The sequence below is a fragment of the Phalaenopsis equestris genome, unplaced genomic scaffold (assembly GCF_001263595.1).
Source record: "Phalaenopsis equestris unplaced genomic scaffold, ASM126359v1 Scaffold001319, whole genome shotgun sequence".
Taxonomy (NCBI): Eukaryota; Viridiplantae; Streptophyta; class Magnoliopsida; order Asparagales; family Orchidaceae; genus Phalaenopsis; species Phalaenopsis equestris.
The window spans coordinates 149,955-167,389 of NW_018165758.1; positions in this window are offsets into that span (position 1 = coordinate 149,955).

The following is a 17,435-nucleotide window of genomic DNA, read 5'->3' on the forward strand; positions in this document are numbered from 1 at the left end:
ACGATAAGTCCTCCTTAGCAAAGTTTAGGTCATAAAAGAGTTGGAATCCATATTACAGTAAAGGGGGCAAACATAATGTGTTTCTCAATAATACTCAATCCCCTATTTATGTTGCAATTTCTTAATGAAAATATGTCTATTTCATTAGGTTATTGTATGTTAACCTACTTTTTCTTCTAAAAGATAGTTAGATGTCCTATATCTCATGTGATTTTAATACTCTATCATGTCATATCAGAAGTAAATTAGGGCAAAAAAGTTTGCATCACAAATCAAATCAATCACATAAATGACATCAAGGGAATAAAATTTATAAAATACAATGATGAGAAGATTACATGTCTTACATCACAAGAGTATGAAAATGAGAATAATTACAATTTATGAGAAAATGAAGCACTACAACTTATTATTAGGAGAATTAAGAGGAAAATAAAGCAAGATGTTTAGCAAACTTACACCCAAGCTAATCGGTCTTAGCACCACATCGTGATCCTCTCCGTTCAACATAAGTTTTATGTTGATCTCCCTGCACTCAATCTTGCCCATAAGCAATCCAAAACTCTAAATTGAAAAAAAAATAATTAAAAAAAAAGAAATAAGAAAAATGCTATCGAGCAAAGTTTTGGAAGAACCCCCTAGAGCCCCAAAAACTTTCCTCCACCCTAAGGCAAAGCTCCCAACAGAACATTTTTCTAAGTCATCAAATCTTCCCTTAGATATTTCATACAAAAAAATCTAAAAAATTCTCCTTCCAAAGTAGTGTAAGTACGGGATGGGCACATGCGTACAACAATAGGATATGTGCATGTTGATTCCTCGGCGTGTAGTGTAGGTGTGCTTTATTTGGGCTCAGGTGTGCTTGATCTGGGCACGAGTGAGCTTGATATGGGCACTTGTGCACTTGATTTGTGGGTGTGCGTGCTTGATCTAAGCATGGTCACACTCCCTCTTCAGGCATGAGGTTCTTTCATGACAAAAAGAGTGAATTGGGGGGTGTTGTTTTTGGGCTTTGGGTTGTCACCCCCTTTTGGTCATTTTACCTTCTTTAGCTCCCCAATGTGCGCTCAACAACTTTATCCTATAAAACACAATAAATATCATTCAAAAATGTAAAATCATAATCAATAGGACATAAAACATGGCATTTAAAGTTGAGAAGTCATGTACATTTACCACATATCAATAGTGTGTAGGTCAGTAGAGTTTTTTTTAATTTTAACTAGCTATACCAATGGGCTCACAAAGTGAAAGTTTAATGAAAAATCATTGCGCGATTTTTTTTTGTTGAACTTTATCATGGCGGTTGACAAAACTAACCGTAGATATATAGAATGAACAACAAAGCTAATAATCGATGAGTTTTTAGTCATAAATTAGCAAGGCATGATTGTACTAAATAAGATTACATTAGAAGATGTACAATGGATTGCCATGAATTTTAATTTATTAAATGATTGATCATATTTAACATTATATTGAAACTCAAATCAGTGCATGCGACATAATAATTTTATCCACTATATTATATAAACTATTTTGTGCCAAATAGGAGCAATCCTATTCTTTGCCCTCTTCCGAGTGCTATAAAGAACATTGACTAATCCAAAGTTTAAGTCCCTAATTCAGTAGTTAGGTTGGGAGGATGCCGGCTGCCACTCCAGAGCTCCCACTATTCAGTAGTTAGGTTGGGAGGATTCCGGCTGCCACTCCAGAGCTCCCACTACTCCCTCCCCTGAGGGCTAACAATCTCGTATCAGTTTCGAATCAACTGGACCAAATTAGGGATTTTAATCTGTCATCTTAAAATCTTCAATTTTTCATCCAACAAAGTTTATTTCCCTATTTATTTACACTCAATTTAATGGATGACATAGTCTCCCATGAAATCAAATGTGACTCTCTCCCTTTTATAGAAATCATATCCCCTTTTAGAACATACGTTTCTCAACACATTTTAACATTTCAATTGGCTAGATCAAAAAGCAAATGAAGATCGGAGTTTAAATCATCACAAATTATTATCATTTTAAACCGTAGAAAATAAAATCAATTCTTCACAAAACCATCTCAAAGTAGAGAGAAGGATAAAGAAGACTAGTTAGAATTCATGAGAAAGATACGACAAAACACAAATTTGATATATAAAAATAAGTTTACAAAACAAAAGAAATAAAAATACAACTTATCTCACAATCCTTCTCAAGAAAATCCCTAGAATTCCTCTCCAAGTTTTTCTCTCTTTACAATCACTCTCAATTCTCTCTTAGGAGTGTAATGAAGAAGAAATCACTCACCTTCTCTCTCTTCGTACAACCCTAGAAGAAATTCTCCTCTTCTCTCCTCTTGCCTTCTCGCCAACTCTCTCGCTCTCTCCCTTTTTTGTTCCCCTTGACAAATAAGAAGTCCTCTTTTATTTTGGGTTGGCTCCTTTAAAAATGAATTCAAAATTCCCTCTAAAAGTCAACTCTTTTGAATTCAAAAAATGTGTCATTTGATCTAAGAGACATGTCCCTTCATAAAAGAACCTTCTAAAGTGTCTTGATGCATGGAATTACTCCAATAGGTGTGTAGAACAAGTGTCCCTTTGAAAATTCACGAAAAATTCATCTCAAACCACCTTAATTTGTAAAAATTCATCTCTGGCGCATCATGCGTCAGTTCTCTGTCAAACGGTGCATCATGCGCCGATCTGGCGCAACATGCGCCAGAATCCCAAAATCCGTTATTTTGGCTCCAAATTTCATCCTCTTTGCCATTTTTTTGTCCAAATAACTAAAAATGATATACCTACAACAAAATCATGAAAATACCCTTCTTTAAAGTGCAATATCACCAAAAATAAGCATAAAATATGTACTTAAAATATTATGTTATTTTGGTGTATCAAAATCCCCCTAACTTAAATGTTACTTGTCCTCAAGTGACATTTTTATTACATAAAAGCATATGACTTAAGATAGAGATTAAATTATAGTTTCTATACTTTAGTTTAATAAATAGAATAGCAAAGTTTAAGAAAAATCTTTAATAACTTAGATTCAAACTCTAAGTCTAGGAATACTTAGTAATAAATTTATGATTTCTGAAACTTTATTCATTTCAAGAAAAAATGCAATTGTCATATTAAAAATTCATATGAAAAATAACTTCATGAAAAATTTACTAGGAATGCTACTAATACTCCAATACAAGTTTAGAAAATGTAATAAAGCTCCTTCCTTAAGTTGATTCAAGTGAAGCCAATTTTTTATTAGGCATCTCCTCAAGCTTCTCCTCACCTCTTTTTCTTTTCTTTTCTCTTTTTTTTTCTTTTTTTTTAGGATCTTTTCAATCCTTTCTTTTCTTTTTCTTTTTCAAGTGAGGATTACTATATCCAGATAGCCTTTAATAGTGTTGAACTTCACTATCCTCTTCTTAAAGTCAAAACTTCTTGCCTTTCTTCACTTTATAAATTCATATTAATTTATGATTTTTCATAAAGTCTCATTCTTTTCTTCTTACATGAAACTCTAAAATTCTTAACACTTCAAAAATACAATTTTCTTTACTTTAAATAGAAAAACATAGTTTTCATATCATACCAAATATCTTTAACTTTAGAATTGACATTCATTATTAAAAAATTTTTACTTAAATTTACGACAATATTTATAAATAGAAGTATAGTCATTTAAAGTTAAATCTTAATATCCCACGCCATCTTAAATTAATTTTTAAAAATATAGTTACTTAAAGACAAAAAAAAATTTAGTTTACCATTTTTCAAAAGAAATTTTTCTTCCCCCCTGAACTTATGTTTTTAAATGATTTAAAAATATTTTAGTACAAATTTTTTTTGGTGAAAGAAAACAGTAAATACATGAATTTAAAAACTGACCTGTGGAGGATTTCTGAATATGAAACTAGCTCCGGTATACTGCAGGTACTAACTGTAAAACTAGATACAGGCTTTAAAGCATTAAATAAAACATAATATAAATAAAACATAATATAAAACATAATATATTCTAAAGAACTTACTAAGAATTAAAAATAGAAACTAAAAACTGAAAATACTAAAAAAGCAGAAAAAAATAAAAGTTTATAGTTACTATTACATCTTAAGTTCACACATAACATAAAAGTTTTTACTACAATAGGTTTCAAATGAAAGTACATCACAATATAATCAAACATACAAACAAATATCAAAACACACTGAACTTAACTCATAAAATATAACACTTCATCTCCTTCCTCATCCTCATCATCATCATCATCTTCTTCTTCTTCTTCTTCATCTCGAATAGGAGCATAGGGAGTAAAACTGGGGCAAGTAAGAAAGTCCACATTAGGCTCACCCCTAAGATGTCTCATCATAGCATTTTCAAAATAAATTTCATGTTAAACTCTCCTCTGCTGATATTCATCATTATATGCATTTCTTGCTCCTATCTCTCCAATCTCACCCTGAATATTAATTTTGTCCATTTGTTGAATCATGAGTTGGTCCATAATACCTTCTAAAGATGCAGAACGAGAAGTAAATGCCCCTGCAGTAGATGTAGAGGGTTTATCCCTTCTTCCACCTCTAGATTCAACAAATGATTCCACTCTCTGAATCATTTGCCTCCCAATCGGATTCTCAATCGGATTCTGTGGCTGTGTGGCTGTAATCTTTCTTCATTTCTATGGGATTCTACTCCGGATTGTTCATATAAAGTGAAAGTCAGGGCAGGGTATCTGAAACCACTAGCTGTAGAACTACCAGCTATACTCTGAGCATGTTGAACTATAAGTGCACCAACATCTATTGCTTTCATGTTCTGAATGCAATAGTTCAACACCACTCTATTTTTTGTAACATCAGCCAAATGAATTATTGGCAACAGTCTGTCAGAAATGAAGTGGTGTCATACTTTTGACTGAATATTTACCATGAAAGTAGAGAAGTTAACCATCTTATTATTCTTAATCTTCAATTCTCCTTTTCCATCAGTCAAAAATGCAATCACTTCATCCAGTGATGAATTAGTCATCACGAATGCAGCATATTCATCATGAAATACGCTTCTCAGCCCATTAAAAGTATTGATCCTTTCAGCAGTAAATTCAAATTGCTTAACTCTCACCAAGATGTGATCTTCAGCAGTGAACCTCAGGCTTGCATAAAACTCCCAAACCATCGGGATAATTGCTACTGCAGTGAATGCAGTGAAGTAGTGCAGTGAAGTAGCAGAATCTTTCCCAATTCCTAGCAAGAATCAGTCTCTCGATCTTACCACACGGGTTTGCAAACGCTCGTTCTTGGATCATTCTTCTGGTCTCCATTTGGGTATTATAACTATGCTAGGCTTTGAAACTAACAAATCTTCATGCATCAAAGTCCTCAAACGACCTTGCTCTCTTAACTCAGGGAGCCATTAAAAATTAACGACCTTGCTCTCTTAACTCAGGGAGCCATTAAAAATTATATGAAAATCCAAATAAATTATTAAATAAAAAATTTAACTCCTCAAGCAAGATTAACTGGTAAGAAACTTTTCACCATGATTTTTCTTTAAGTTTTTTCATCAAAAATCCCAAATTTTGGATCTCCTAAATCTATGGTGAAAATAAAAAATTTCTAAGTGAAAGTGAAGCTCTTACTAAGAGAAGATGAAATCTATGATTTTTGGCCTCTGATTCCTTCTCTTTCACCCACAATGTGATGCCCTAGACCAATGTCTTGAGGTAGGAGATGACTTAAGCTGTGAAAATGGAGTTTGTAAGTGCAATTTTATGGTTTTCTAGGCAATCTGGCATGTTTGGACCTTTGGCGCATCATGCGCCAATCTAGTGCATCATGCGTAAAGCCTCTGTAAATCGGCACATCATGTACCAATCTTGTGCATCATGCGCCAGAGCTTAAATTCATCAGATTTTGGTTTCTGTGGAAATCTACTCTGTAGCGCTTTACGTCAATCTCTATTTGACTCAAATAAACCTTTCTAAGCATAATTAACATCAGTCTAACATCAAAATTTCACAAACAACACAAAACTCACATTTATATATATAATCTGCTTTATTACAAACTAACAGTTTTCAAACCAACAAACATCAAATTCAGTATTCTAAAGCAAACCAAAATCGTAACACTGAAATCTAAACATCAAAATTCAAAGCATAAACATTGATAGTGCAATAATAGAAAGAAAATGCAATCCAACACAATAAAGTAACAAACATTGCTAAACAAAATGTTCCGTGCATAAACTAAGTTCAAACTTCTTCTTCACTCTCGTCCACTCTCGTCCTCCTGGATATCTCCTGGATATCTCCCATAGATTGGTAATGCACATACAGGTCGATAAGGAAATTGATCAGTTGAATTTTTTTCTCAATCTAAGCATGTTTCTTGAACATATTAACCAAACCATCTTCAATACACCCAGTATGTTCAAAATATTCTTTTAGTTTCTAATCCAGATGATCCAGTATTTCAGAAATATTCCCAATTGCATGCATGAGAATCTGCACCTCTATTTATATCTTCTTGAATCTCTTCGACACTGCACTCGAGTTGTAGTAGGGTGATCCCAAATGTATATATGCAACAGTATAACAATGTCTCTAATTATATTTTCACTTATATTTTCTTACATTGCAACAGAGTCAAAACTTGATCATGAAGAAAATAAGAATTTAAAATTTTAATTTATATATATATTGGGATACTACGTATGTATACGTATCGTTATCAAGTAATATAGGACTTTTTTATTAAGACCTGGATATCAAACCCACAGGGAAATTATGCAATATTCTCTATCAAATAACAAACTTTCTATTTTAAAAAGACACTTACTTAAAATATATATATTTTTGCAGTATTAAAATTCAAATCTTTTTGTTTTTTTTTCATATTTTGATAGAACAGTAACAATTTAAGAAGATAACTTGATTTTATGTAAAAGAAAAGCACTTAATTTGAAAATATCTTTCTCCTTATCATGAATCAGTAATAAGCATAGGAATTTTGTTGTGGAAGTATGCAAATTTTGTTGTGCTAAATAGGAGCAATTATATTCTTTACCCTTACTAGAGATGCTATAAAAACATTGACTAATTTAAAGTTTGAATAGTTCTGAAGATCGACTAGGCAGAAACGATACTAGCTCTCACTATAGAGTTCCCTCGATTCCCTCCACCTGGGGGGCTAACATCTCATATCAGAACGTAAAACAATAAATAAAGTTGGGGGCTTTAACCTGTCACTTTAAAGTACTCTAACTCTACACCCTTCAATGAGTATTTTCCTATTTATTTGCACTCAATCATCTCATATAGCCTCATGTGATTCTTTCCAATTGTTGATTGAGACAATACCAACCTGGTTCTTACATGTTCTTAAAAAAAAATTTAACATTTAGATAGGCCAAATCAAGAAGTAAATGAAGTACAAGGAATTGAATCATCACAACTTCTTCCAACATTAAAGATCAATACTCTCCACAACTTCCATCCAACACTTTAATTACTTATCATTTTAAGCAGAAAGATAAAGAAAACTACTCAAAATCCATGGAGAAAAAAAAACCACACTTTAGTTTAAAAATAGAAATCATTGTCAAACCAACAAGATGTCTTAATTAAAACCAAAAGTAGTTCAAAATAAAAGATAAAAAATTATCTCAAGTCCTCTACCAAATTCTTGAAGTTCCTTTGAATCTCTTCTCTTTTACAACACTATCAAAATAAACAAACTCTCAAAATAAAACTAAAAACAACTAATTTCAGTTAGTTAAAAAAATTAAGGACATTTACACATATAACACTCAATTCTTAGGATTTCAAGCACTCCTTTCAAATGTCTCAACTTCCTTCTTTTATAATTTTCCAAGAGGTGTCTTAGAAACTCTTTAAAATGTGTCCAAATACGATGTAATGTGTCCAAATTCGATGTATTATCCAAGGGATGCTTCTTATTGCAAGTCTTTTAGTAATATTTTTGTTCCTAGTGGTATAATAACCCTATTTAGCTAATAGGTGCCTTAAATAGCTCTTCATGTGCCTTAAATACCTCTTCAAAATTTGGTCAAATGAAGAAAATGGTGCCTTAAATAGCTCTTCAAAATTTGGTCAAATGAAGAAAATTACCAAATAACTGCCTCTGGCACTTAAGCGTGGGGCCTCTGACGCTTAGGCGCGGCCTTCTCTATTTAACTGGCGCGTAAGCGCTTGATCTTGCGCTTAGGCGTCAAAACACTTTCGCAAAATTTTCACCTCTTTGCTCCAAATTTGATCATTTTTCACTCCTTTTAGCATTTTTCACCTCTTTACTTGTACCTGAAAGAAAAACACACAATTACCTTTCATTATGCTGTTAAAAAAATGCCGCAATATCTAAAAAGTTGGTATAAAAATGCATCTGAAAACACTATATATTTTATGGGTATCATAGGGCTGAATAGGTGATGAATTCTGAGATCCTTGATCCATCAGTACATTTAAATCATTTTCATCCCCCATTCCAATACAACTACAATATACTTTTGGATCCATCAGCTTCCAAGGAAGTAGCACTTTTTCCCAACTTTCATAAGGAACTTGTGACTGGCTGCAAAGTAGGAATATGGTAAATGGATGTCCCAACCCATAAGTTGAGTTACAGATGCATCAACAATCAAACCCACAACCGATTTCACAAAAATAGTTCCAACATCAATAAGTTTTCTAGTTTGAGTACAGTAGTTCAGAAAGACACTCTCCTTAGTTACCTTACTAATTTTCATGGTAGGCAGTAATTTTGATGCAATGAAGAAGTGTCATGACTTTGAAGTAGGATTTAACAATGACGACGAAAACTTACATTTCCATCATCTCTGGCCTACCAATTGCATCTTCATCCATAAGGTAGCAGTAGAGTTCATTCATATTGTCTCTTATAGGGGTAAAGTTTGCATAATGACAGATAGGCACATTTTCAATTATAAACATTTCGTTTATTCTTGAAGGAGTGAACTGCACAAACCTGTATGACACGTAGATTATTCCTTGGTTGATCCCATGAAGCTTTGCATAAAAATCTTTTACCATAGGGACAACGACAACAACAGTAGTATAACAAAGCACTTCTCAGTGCCTCTGCGCAATAATCTCTTCAACTCAAATATTCAGCGTGTTGAATCCTCGATTCACAAATCCCCTTTCTTTTATTAGCCTCTTCTTCACTAGAACTCGATCATGTAACTTCTGCACATAGAAACTGACAAACTTTCTTCGATTGAAAATTCTAAATCTAGCGGAGTTTTTAGAGTGGGAATCCATAGGATTTGAAAATTGGCGGCTCTTCCCTCATTTTCCCCCCTAAAATATGTTTTAGAGTCAGTTTTTAGGAGTTATATGGAGAAGAAACTGCTAAAAATTGCCAAAAACCACCATTTGACACGCTTTCATTTGAAATGTTTTAAGTCTTTTTCTTCACCATGGCGCATCATGCGCCGATCTGGCACATGATGCTCCAGCTCTCTGGAAAGTGCAGCATCATGCGCCAATCTGGCGCATCATGCGCCAGTTCCAAAAACTTTACCGTTTCAATTTCTACCGTTTCAATTTCAATCCAATAAATTCTCAATTTTTCCATATAATTAGGTAAATAAGATGTTTTTAAATATTTTTTCAATGTCAAATTTCTCAAATACATGGAATCTATAGAAAGATCTAAACATAAATATATGTAAAATATTTCAAATAAAATACTCAAAAGCAAACTAAACAACGATACATATGGGTTGCCTTCCACAGAGCACTTAGTTTAATGTCGTCATCCCGACATTCTCAGTCTTATTCTAAGTGACCCAATATTACAATCTCTTTAAAAGTTTGTCTTTGACCATCAAAATATGGTTGCAATATGTGCTCATTCACTTTAAATATTCTTCCAGTCTTAGGGTCTTCAATATTAACAGCTCCATAGAGATAGACTTTTATAACTCTAAATGGTCATTTCCACCTAGACTTCAATTTTCCAGGAAATAATTTCAATCTTGTATTATATAATAAAACTTCTTATACATGTTCAATTTTTTTTATTATCTTCTGATCATGTCATTATTTCATCTTTTCCTTATAAATTCTTGCATTATTGTAAGATTCATTCCTAATTTCCTCAAGCTCATTCAATTCAACTAATTTTAAGATTCATTCCTAATTTCCTCAAGCTCATTCAATTCAAATAATCTTTTCTCATTTCTTTCAAATTGAAATTAAATTCTTTTACAGCCCAATAAGCTTTATGCTCCAATTCAACTGGCAAGTGACAATTCTTCCCAAAAATTAATCTATAAGGGGACATTCCTATAGGTTCCTTATAAGCTGTCATGTATGCCCATAATGTTATATCTAATCTAACAGACCAATCCGTTTTATTAGGATTAACACTCTTTTCCAAAATTATCTTAATTTCACGATTAGCGATTAGATACTTCTGCTAAACCATTAGTTTGGGGATGATATGCTATTGCAATTTTTGCATTATATTATATTTTTCCACCAATCTTGCAGCTGTTGAGTTTCTAAAATGAGATCCTCCATCGGTAATGATCACTCTCGGCATTTCATATTTTGTAAAAATATTTTTAATTAAAAATTTTGAAACACTCCGAGCATCACATCTAGGTAAAGTTATTGCTTCTATCCATTCTGAAACATAATCCACTACAATCAATATATATATGTATATATATATATATATATACATATAAATAATGACAATCATGAAAATTCAAAAGAAAATTTTGTTTGATTATTCCCTCACATCACAAATTGATCGCTTATGTGTCTCATTGGATTTATGTTCTTCTCTCACAATTTTGTAAATATTTGTGAAACTTCTAGGATTTTTAAGTTTTACAGGAAGCTTTTTCTGAATTATAGCGCTACACTCTTCACTAAGTGCAACAGTCTCATTATCTACAAACTTCCTTTTCTTATAAGTATATCCTTCATGAACTTCACATAGCTTGGCATTTGTTCCAAAGCTTCAACAAATGGAATTTTTATCGTTAATTTCCTCAAAATTTCCAAAAATTTCAAAAATTGATTATCGTTGTTTTTCTGCTTCAATCTTTAAGGAAATGGAGGTGGTGGTTTTTCTACAGTGATATTCATTGATTTAATAGAACTTTCTAAATTTAAATGAAAATCCTCACCAGATTTTTCATTTTCCACCTCATCTTTTTCAACTTCAACTTCTTGTTGAACTATGTTTCTAATTGTTTTCCATTTCTCAGTTGAATAACTTTAATTTTCTCTTTGTTATGATCTTTAGGATTTACTTCAACATTACTAGGCAATGCTCCTGAATTTCTATTGCTAAGTGCAGTAGCAATACATCCCAATTGATTTTCCATGTTTCTAATTGCAGCTCCTTGACTTTTTAATTGACTTCTCATCCGCAATATCAATTCTTCCATTGATAACTTTTTCTCCTCACTCTATAAATTATTGGAACCTAGAGGGCAATAAGGTTTATAAGCTTGATTCCCTTGATTGTTGGAGTTTCTTTATGGGTTCGCAGCATTGTTTTCTAATTGCGGATTTGCAGCATTAGAGTTATTGTTACTCCAACTAAAGTTTAGATGATTCTTCCAACCAGGATTATAATTATTGGCACAAGGGTTATTAGAATTATTGTTTATTGCATTTAAATTCTCATAAGAAGATTAAGATTCTATTATTTTTCCCAATGAGTTTTCTTCAAGCACAGGTGCAGTCTAAGAATAATTCATTCAATATTGATCTATCTTCTTTGATATAGCAGCTATTTGGGTAGCTAACATAGATATTGTATCAGAATCATGAATACTAGCTACAGATTTTGGATTTACCCTTTCAGAGGGTCATTGAAAATTACTTGGAGCCATCTCTTCAATTAATGAATATGGTTCATCGAATGGTTTGATATTAATGATCCGCCAACGGCGGTGTCAATTATAGATCAAAGGGATCCAACCAACCCATTATTAAAAGTTTGAATTATTAACCAATCTGGCAATGCATGGTGTGGACACTTTCTAAGGAGATCTTTAAATCTTTCTCAGGCTTCATAAATTGATTCCTTTTCAAATTGAAAAAAAAATGTGATATCATTTCTAAGCTTAGCAATTAAAAGCTTCTAAGGAATGTGAAAAATATTTAGATAAAAAGTTTTGTGAAAAATCTCCCTCTGTTCTGATAGATCCAGGTGCTAATGAGTTTAACCACATCTTAGCTTTATCCCTTAGTGAAAAAGGAAAAATTCTAAGTCTGATAGCATCATTCGACACTACGTCATATTTAAATATAACACACAATTCTAGAAAACTAGCAAGGTGTAAATTAGGATCTTCAGTTGGTGTTCCTCCAAACTAATTATTTTGTACCATTTGGATAATAGCAGATTTAAGCTCAAATGAATTGAAAGCTACAGTAGGGTTCTGTATACTCAAATGAAATTTATCTACTGTAAGATTAGTATAATCTCCTAAAGGTCTCTGATGATGTTCATTTTCATTTCCAGCATTACTTGAGGTTCAAGCCATTTTGCTAAAATTATCTTTCTCTTTTTGTTGTGTTTTTATTTTTCTAACAGTTCTTTCTAACTCGGAATTGTAAGCTACAAAATCTTGAGATCTTACACTACTCATAAATAAACAAAGCAAGCAATTAAAAAAAAAGCAAACACACTTAAAAAAGAAAATGTTCAAACTAAACTACAAACACTTTTTTTTATATTTTTAAAATAAAATAAAATTAAATAACTTATTAATAATTTTCGTTACTTCCCCGGCAACTGTGCAAAAGACTTGATGCAGGTAGATTTAGTGTAAATTTTGCAAATATTTTTCAATATTACAAAATACACACGATAGATATAATAATAACTATGCAATAGAATCCCAACAAAATACCTTTTATATAAATAATTTATATTTAAAACTCTTTTTAAATTACCAAATCTCCTTTAAAATCAGAGCAAGTATATGTATCGCTCAAGTAATAAAATGCTCTAATGAATTCCTAGATATCGATTCCACAGGGAAATTGGAAATACCTATATGTAAGTTCTTAATATTCTAATTTTAAACTACAAAAGAAAAATAAAAATAAAGTAAAGTGCAAAGTTTGAATATTATCTATTAAATTAAATGTTATTAAATGTTACTTAAAATGCAGATGTAAGATTACAGAAGATAAACTAAACTAAATACTAAACTTTCAAAAGTTAAATAATGAAAATTAAAAAAAAGTCTTCGTTATGATGGAAAGTTCAAATTAAAGAAAACATCCTTCCCCTTTACAATGAGTATATGAATTGTGAAGAAATTGAAATCATTTGAAAAAAAAATATATATAACAACTATTTTGTGCCAAATAAAAGCAATTCTATTTTTTACCCTCTTCCGAGTGCTATAAAGAACATTGAATGCCCTTAATTCCGTAGTTAGGCTGGGAGGATATTAGCTGTCACTATAGAGCTCCCACTACTCCCTCATCTGAAGGCTAACAACCTCGCATCAGTTTCCAATCAACTAGATCAAATTGGGGATTTTAATCTGTCACCTTAAAATCTCCAATTCTGTATTCAACAAAGTATATTTCCCTATTTATTGTACCCAACTTCATGGATGGCATACTCTCCCATGAAATCAAATGTGATTCTCCCTCTGTTTTAGAGATCATAGCCCCTTTCAGAACATATGTTTCTCAACACAATTTAACATTTCAATTGGCGAAATCAAAAAGTAAATAAAGATCAGAGTTTAAATCATCACAAATTATTATCATTTAAAACTGTAGAAAACAAAATGAATTCTTCACAAAACCATATCTCAAAGTAGAGATAAAGATAAAAGATAAAGATAAAGAAGACTGAGAAAGATAGACAAAACAAAAGAAATAAAAATAAAACTTATCTCAAGTAAGTGCATAGGAATTTGGTGGTATGCATGTAAATGCCCCTTTATTTTTTTCTTTCACTCCTTACAATCACTCTCAATTCTCTCTTAGGAGTGTAATGAAGAAGAAATCTCTCACCTTTCCTCTCTTCTTACAACACTAGAAGAAAATCTCCTCTTCTCTACTCTTATATTTCTCGCCACCTCTCTCTTTCTCTCCCTTTTTCATCCCCCCTCGACAAATGAGAAGTACTCCTCTTTTATTTTGGGCTGCCTCCTTTGAACATGAATTCAAAATTCCCTCCAAAAGTCAACTCTTTTGAATTCAAAAAATGTATCATTTGATCCAAGAGACATATCCCTTCATGACATATCCCTTCATAAAAGAACCTTCCAAAGTGTCTAGATAAATTGAATTACTCCAATAGGTGTGTAGAACAAGTTCCTTTTGAAAATTCATGCAAAATTTGTCTCGAATTACTTTAATTTGCAAAAAGTCGTCTCTGGCGCAGCATGCGCCAGTATCCCAAAATTCACTGTTTTAGCTCCAAATTTCATCCTTTTTGCCTAGTTTGCTCCAAATGCCTAAAAATGATATAATGCAACAAAAGCATGAAAATACCCTTCTTTAAAGTGTAATATCACCAAAAATAAGTATAAAACATGTATTTAAAATAGTATATTTTTTTGGTGTATCACCTTCCTATTACTCCTCTTCATTCTTAGGGCCATTTCTAGAAATCATATAAAATTCACAATAAATCTCAAATTCAACTCTAAATCATTAAACTCAACTTCTAAAAGTATAAACTATTATTTTTATATATTTTCCATAGATTTTTCTTAAATTTTTACCATGAATAGAAGTTTTCAATCAAATTCATAATGTGCTCAAAATACATGGTGAAAATAAAAAAAATTTTACATAGAAGTGAAGCTCTTACCTCAAGAAGATCAAATCTAACAAATTTATCTTGAATCCACCTAGAAATTGAAACTTTAAAGGGTGCCCTAGCTCTTAAAAACCGCAAAGACCGAGGGTAGGAGATGAAGTCGGGGTGAAAATGGAGGATTTCGTGAACCGGTTTACATGAACGACACTTATGAGCAACTGGTTCGGTGCTTAGGTGCCTACCTCTCAGATTAGCCAGCACTTAAGTGGGGGGTCTTGGTGTTTAGGCATAGTGCACAAATTTTGATATTTTCAATTTTTGGTAAAATGCACTTCTAGCCTAAGTCAACCACCCAGAAATAGACTTATAAATCTTTAATAACTATTTCTTCCCCTTCAACTCTCCTATTTCTCAAATTTCACCAATATTAACTAATTTGATTCAATACAAAATAACCCAAAATTTCACACAAACAAACACTTATATTAATTCACAAACAAATACAAACATTTATGATACATAATTTCTTAATCCAAAGAGTTTTGGATGAGATAAATTCTAAGCACACAAACTAAATAAACTTAGCATTAAAAATACCTAAAACAAACTTAACACTAATATACAAACACCTAACACAAAAATACACTAAACAAAGAACTTAATTTCACTCTCCTTCTTATGGAACGAATCATGGTCTATCATTAGTCTCTCCTTGGGCATTTGGAATATAAATCTGATAGAATGGACGGTGGTGAAGAACTCTGGTTGAGTCTTCTTCAATCCATTTTTTTCAAATACATAGCCTTGTCCACTTCTTCAAAACTTGTATGACTAATATTCATCTTAAGTTGTCATCCATTATGCTCCAAATGTGCGTTGACTTCCATCACTTTTGCTTCAATTGAAGCCACGTCAGCCTCAATTTTAGTGATTTTCTTCGTTATTCCTTTTATACTGACGGCTAGGAAACCGTCGTATAACTCTTGCGCACTTTGACTAATGAACTTAAAATTGAAGTGGGATGACAATTCTCTTCATTCCTATCTATTTATAGGCTTTAGACCAAGCCTAAAACTACTAGACACGTTCTCGGACCATTAACCCACGTTAAAACCCACTAAACAATGTTTAAATCTTCTAGAAATGTAATTTTGCACGTTTAGCAAACTGTCGCGCTTAAGCGTCGAATGTTGGCGCATAAGTGTTGGTGCTTAATTTAGCACAGGTCAGCTTAACATTTAAATACTCATTCTAACATGTCTAAGTCATCTATTAAGGTCTTAGAATCATTACAAAATCATTATATTTTCAAAATACTACCAAAATTTTCTAAATCAAATACAACAACATAACATTCAAAACAAAAACACACAGATAACTGTGGGTTGCTGATACCGACTTAATGCTTATGCACAGTATAACAATAGTTCTGATGATATTTTTCACTTATATTTCTTTATTTTGCAACAAAACCAAAAACTTGATCGTGAAAAAAAATAAAAATTTAACTTTTTAATTTATATATGTTTATATTGAGATACTACGCAAGTATACGTATCGTTATCAAGTAATACCTGAATATCAAACCTACAGAGAGGATTGGATTCAAATAACAAAATACTGAGCAATATATATTCTTACTTAAACTTAAGATGTTATAATAGAAATGAAAGTTTGATTGTTTTTGTGATTTTTGATAATTGAAAATAAAGTGATAAACTAATTAACTTAATTAAAATACTTGCAAGATGAAGGTAATATAGATAAAATATATTTTTCTTTATCATGAATCAGTGATAAATATAGAAATTTAGTTGTGGAAGTATGCTAAATGTGTTGTTCCAAAAAGGAGTAGTAATATTCTTTACCCTTACTAGAGATGCTATAAAGAACATTAGCTAACTTAAAGTTTGAATAGTTCTGAAGACCGGCTAGGCAAGGAAGATAATAGCTCTCATTCTAAAGTTCCCTCGATTCCCTCCACCTGGGGGCTAGCATTCTCGTATCAGAACCTAAAACAATAAATCAAGTTAGGGGATTGGGGGCTTTAACCTGTCACTTTAAAGTCCTCTAACTCTACACCCATCAATGAATATTTTTCTCTTTATTTGCACTCAATCATATGAACTACATTCTCATCCATACAATCTCATGTGATTCTCACCATTGTTGACTAAGATAATACTAGCCCGTTTCTTACATGTTCTCACAACAAATTTTAACATCTGGATTGACCAAATCAAGAAGTAAATAAAGTGCATGGATTTAAATCATCACAACTTCTTCCAACATTAAAGATCAATACTCTCCACAACTTCCATCAAAAACTTAATTACTTATCAATTTTAGAGGAAAGATAAAGAAAGCTACTCAGAATCCATGGAGAAAACAAAATCACACTTTAGTTTAAAAGAAGACATCATTGTCAAACCAACAACAAGTTTCGATTAAAACCAAAAGTAGTCTAAAACAAAAAGATAAAAACTTATCTCAAGTCATCCACCAGAACTTTCTTTGAATCTCTTCTCTTTTATAATCACTCAAAACAAAATAACAAAAAGGATAAAGTAAATAAAAAAGTGGTTCCTGAAAATCTCTCTGAACTAACTCCCTAAAGAAGAGCTTTCAAAACTTGTCA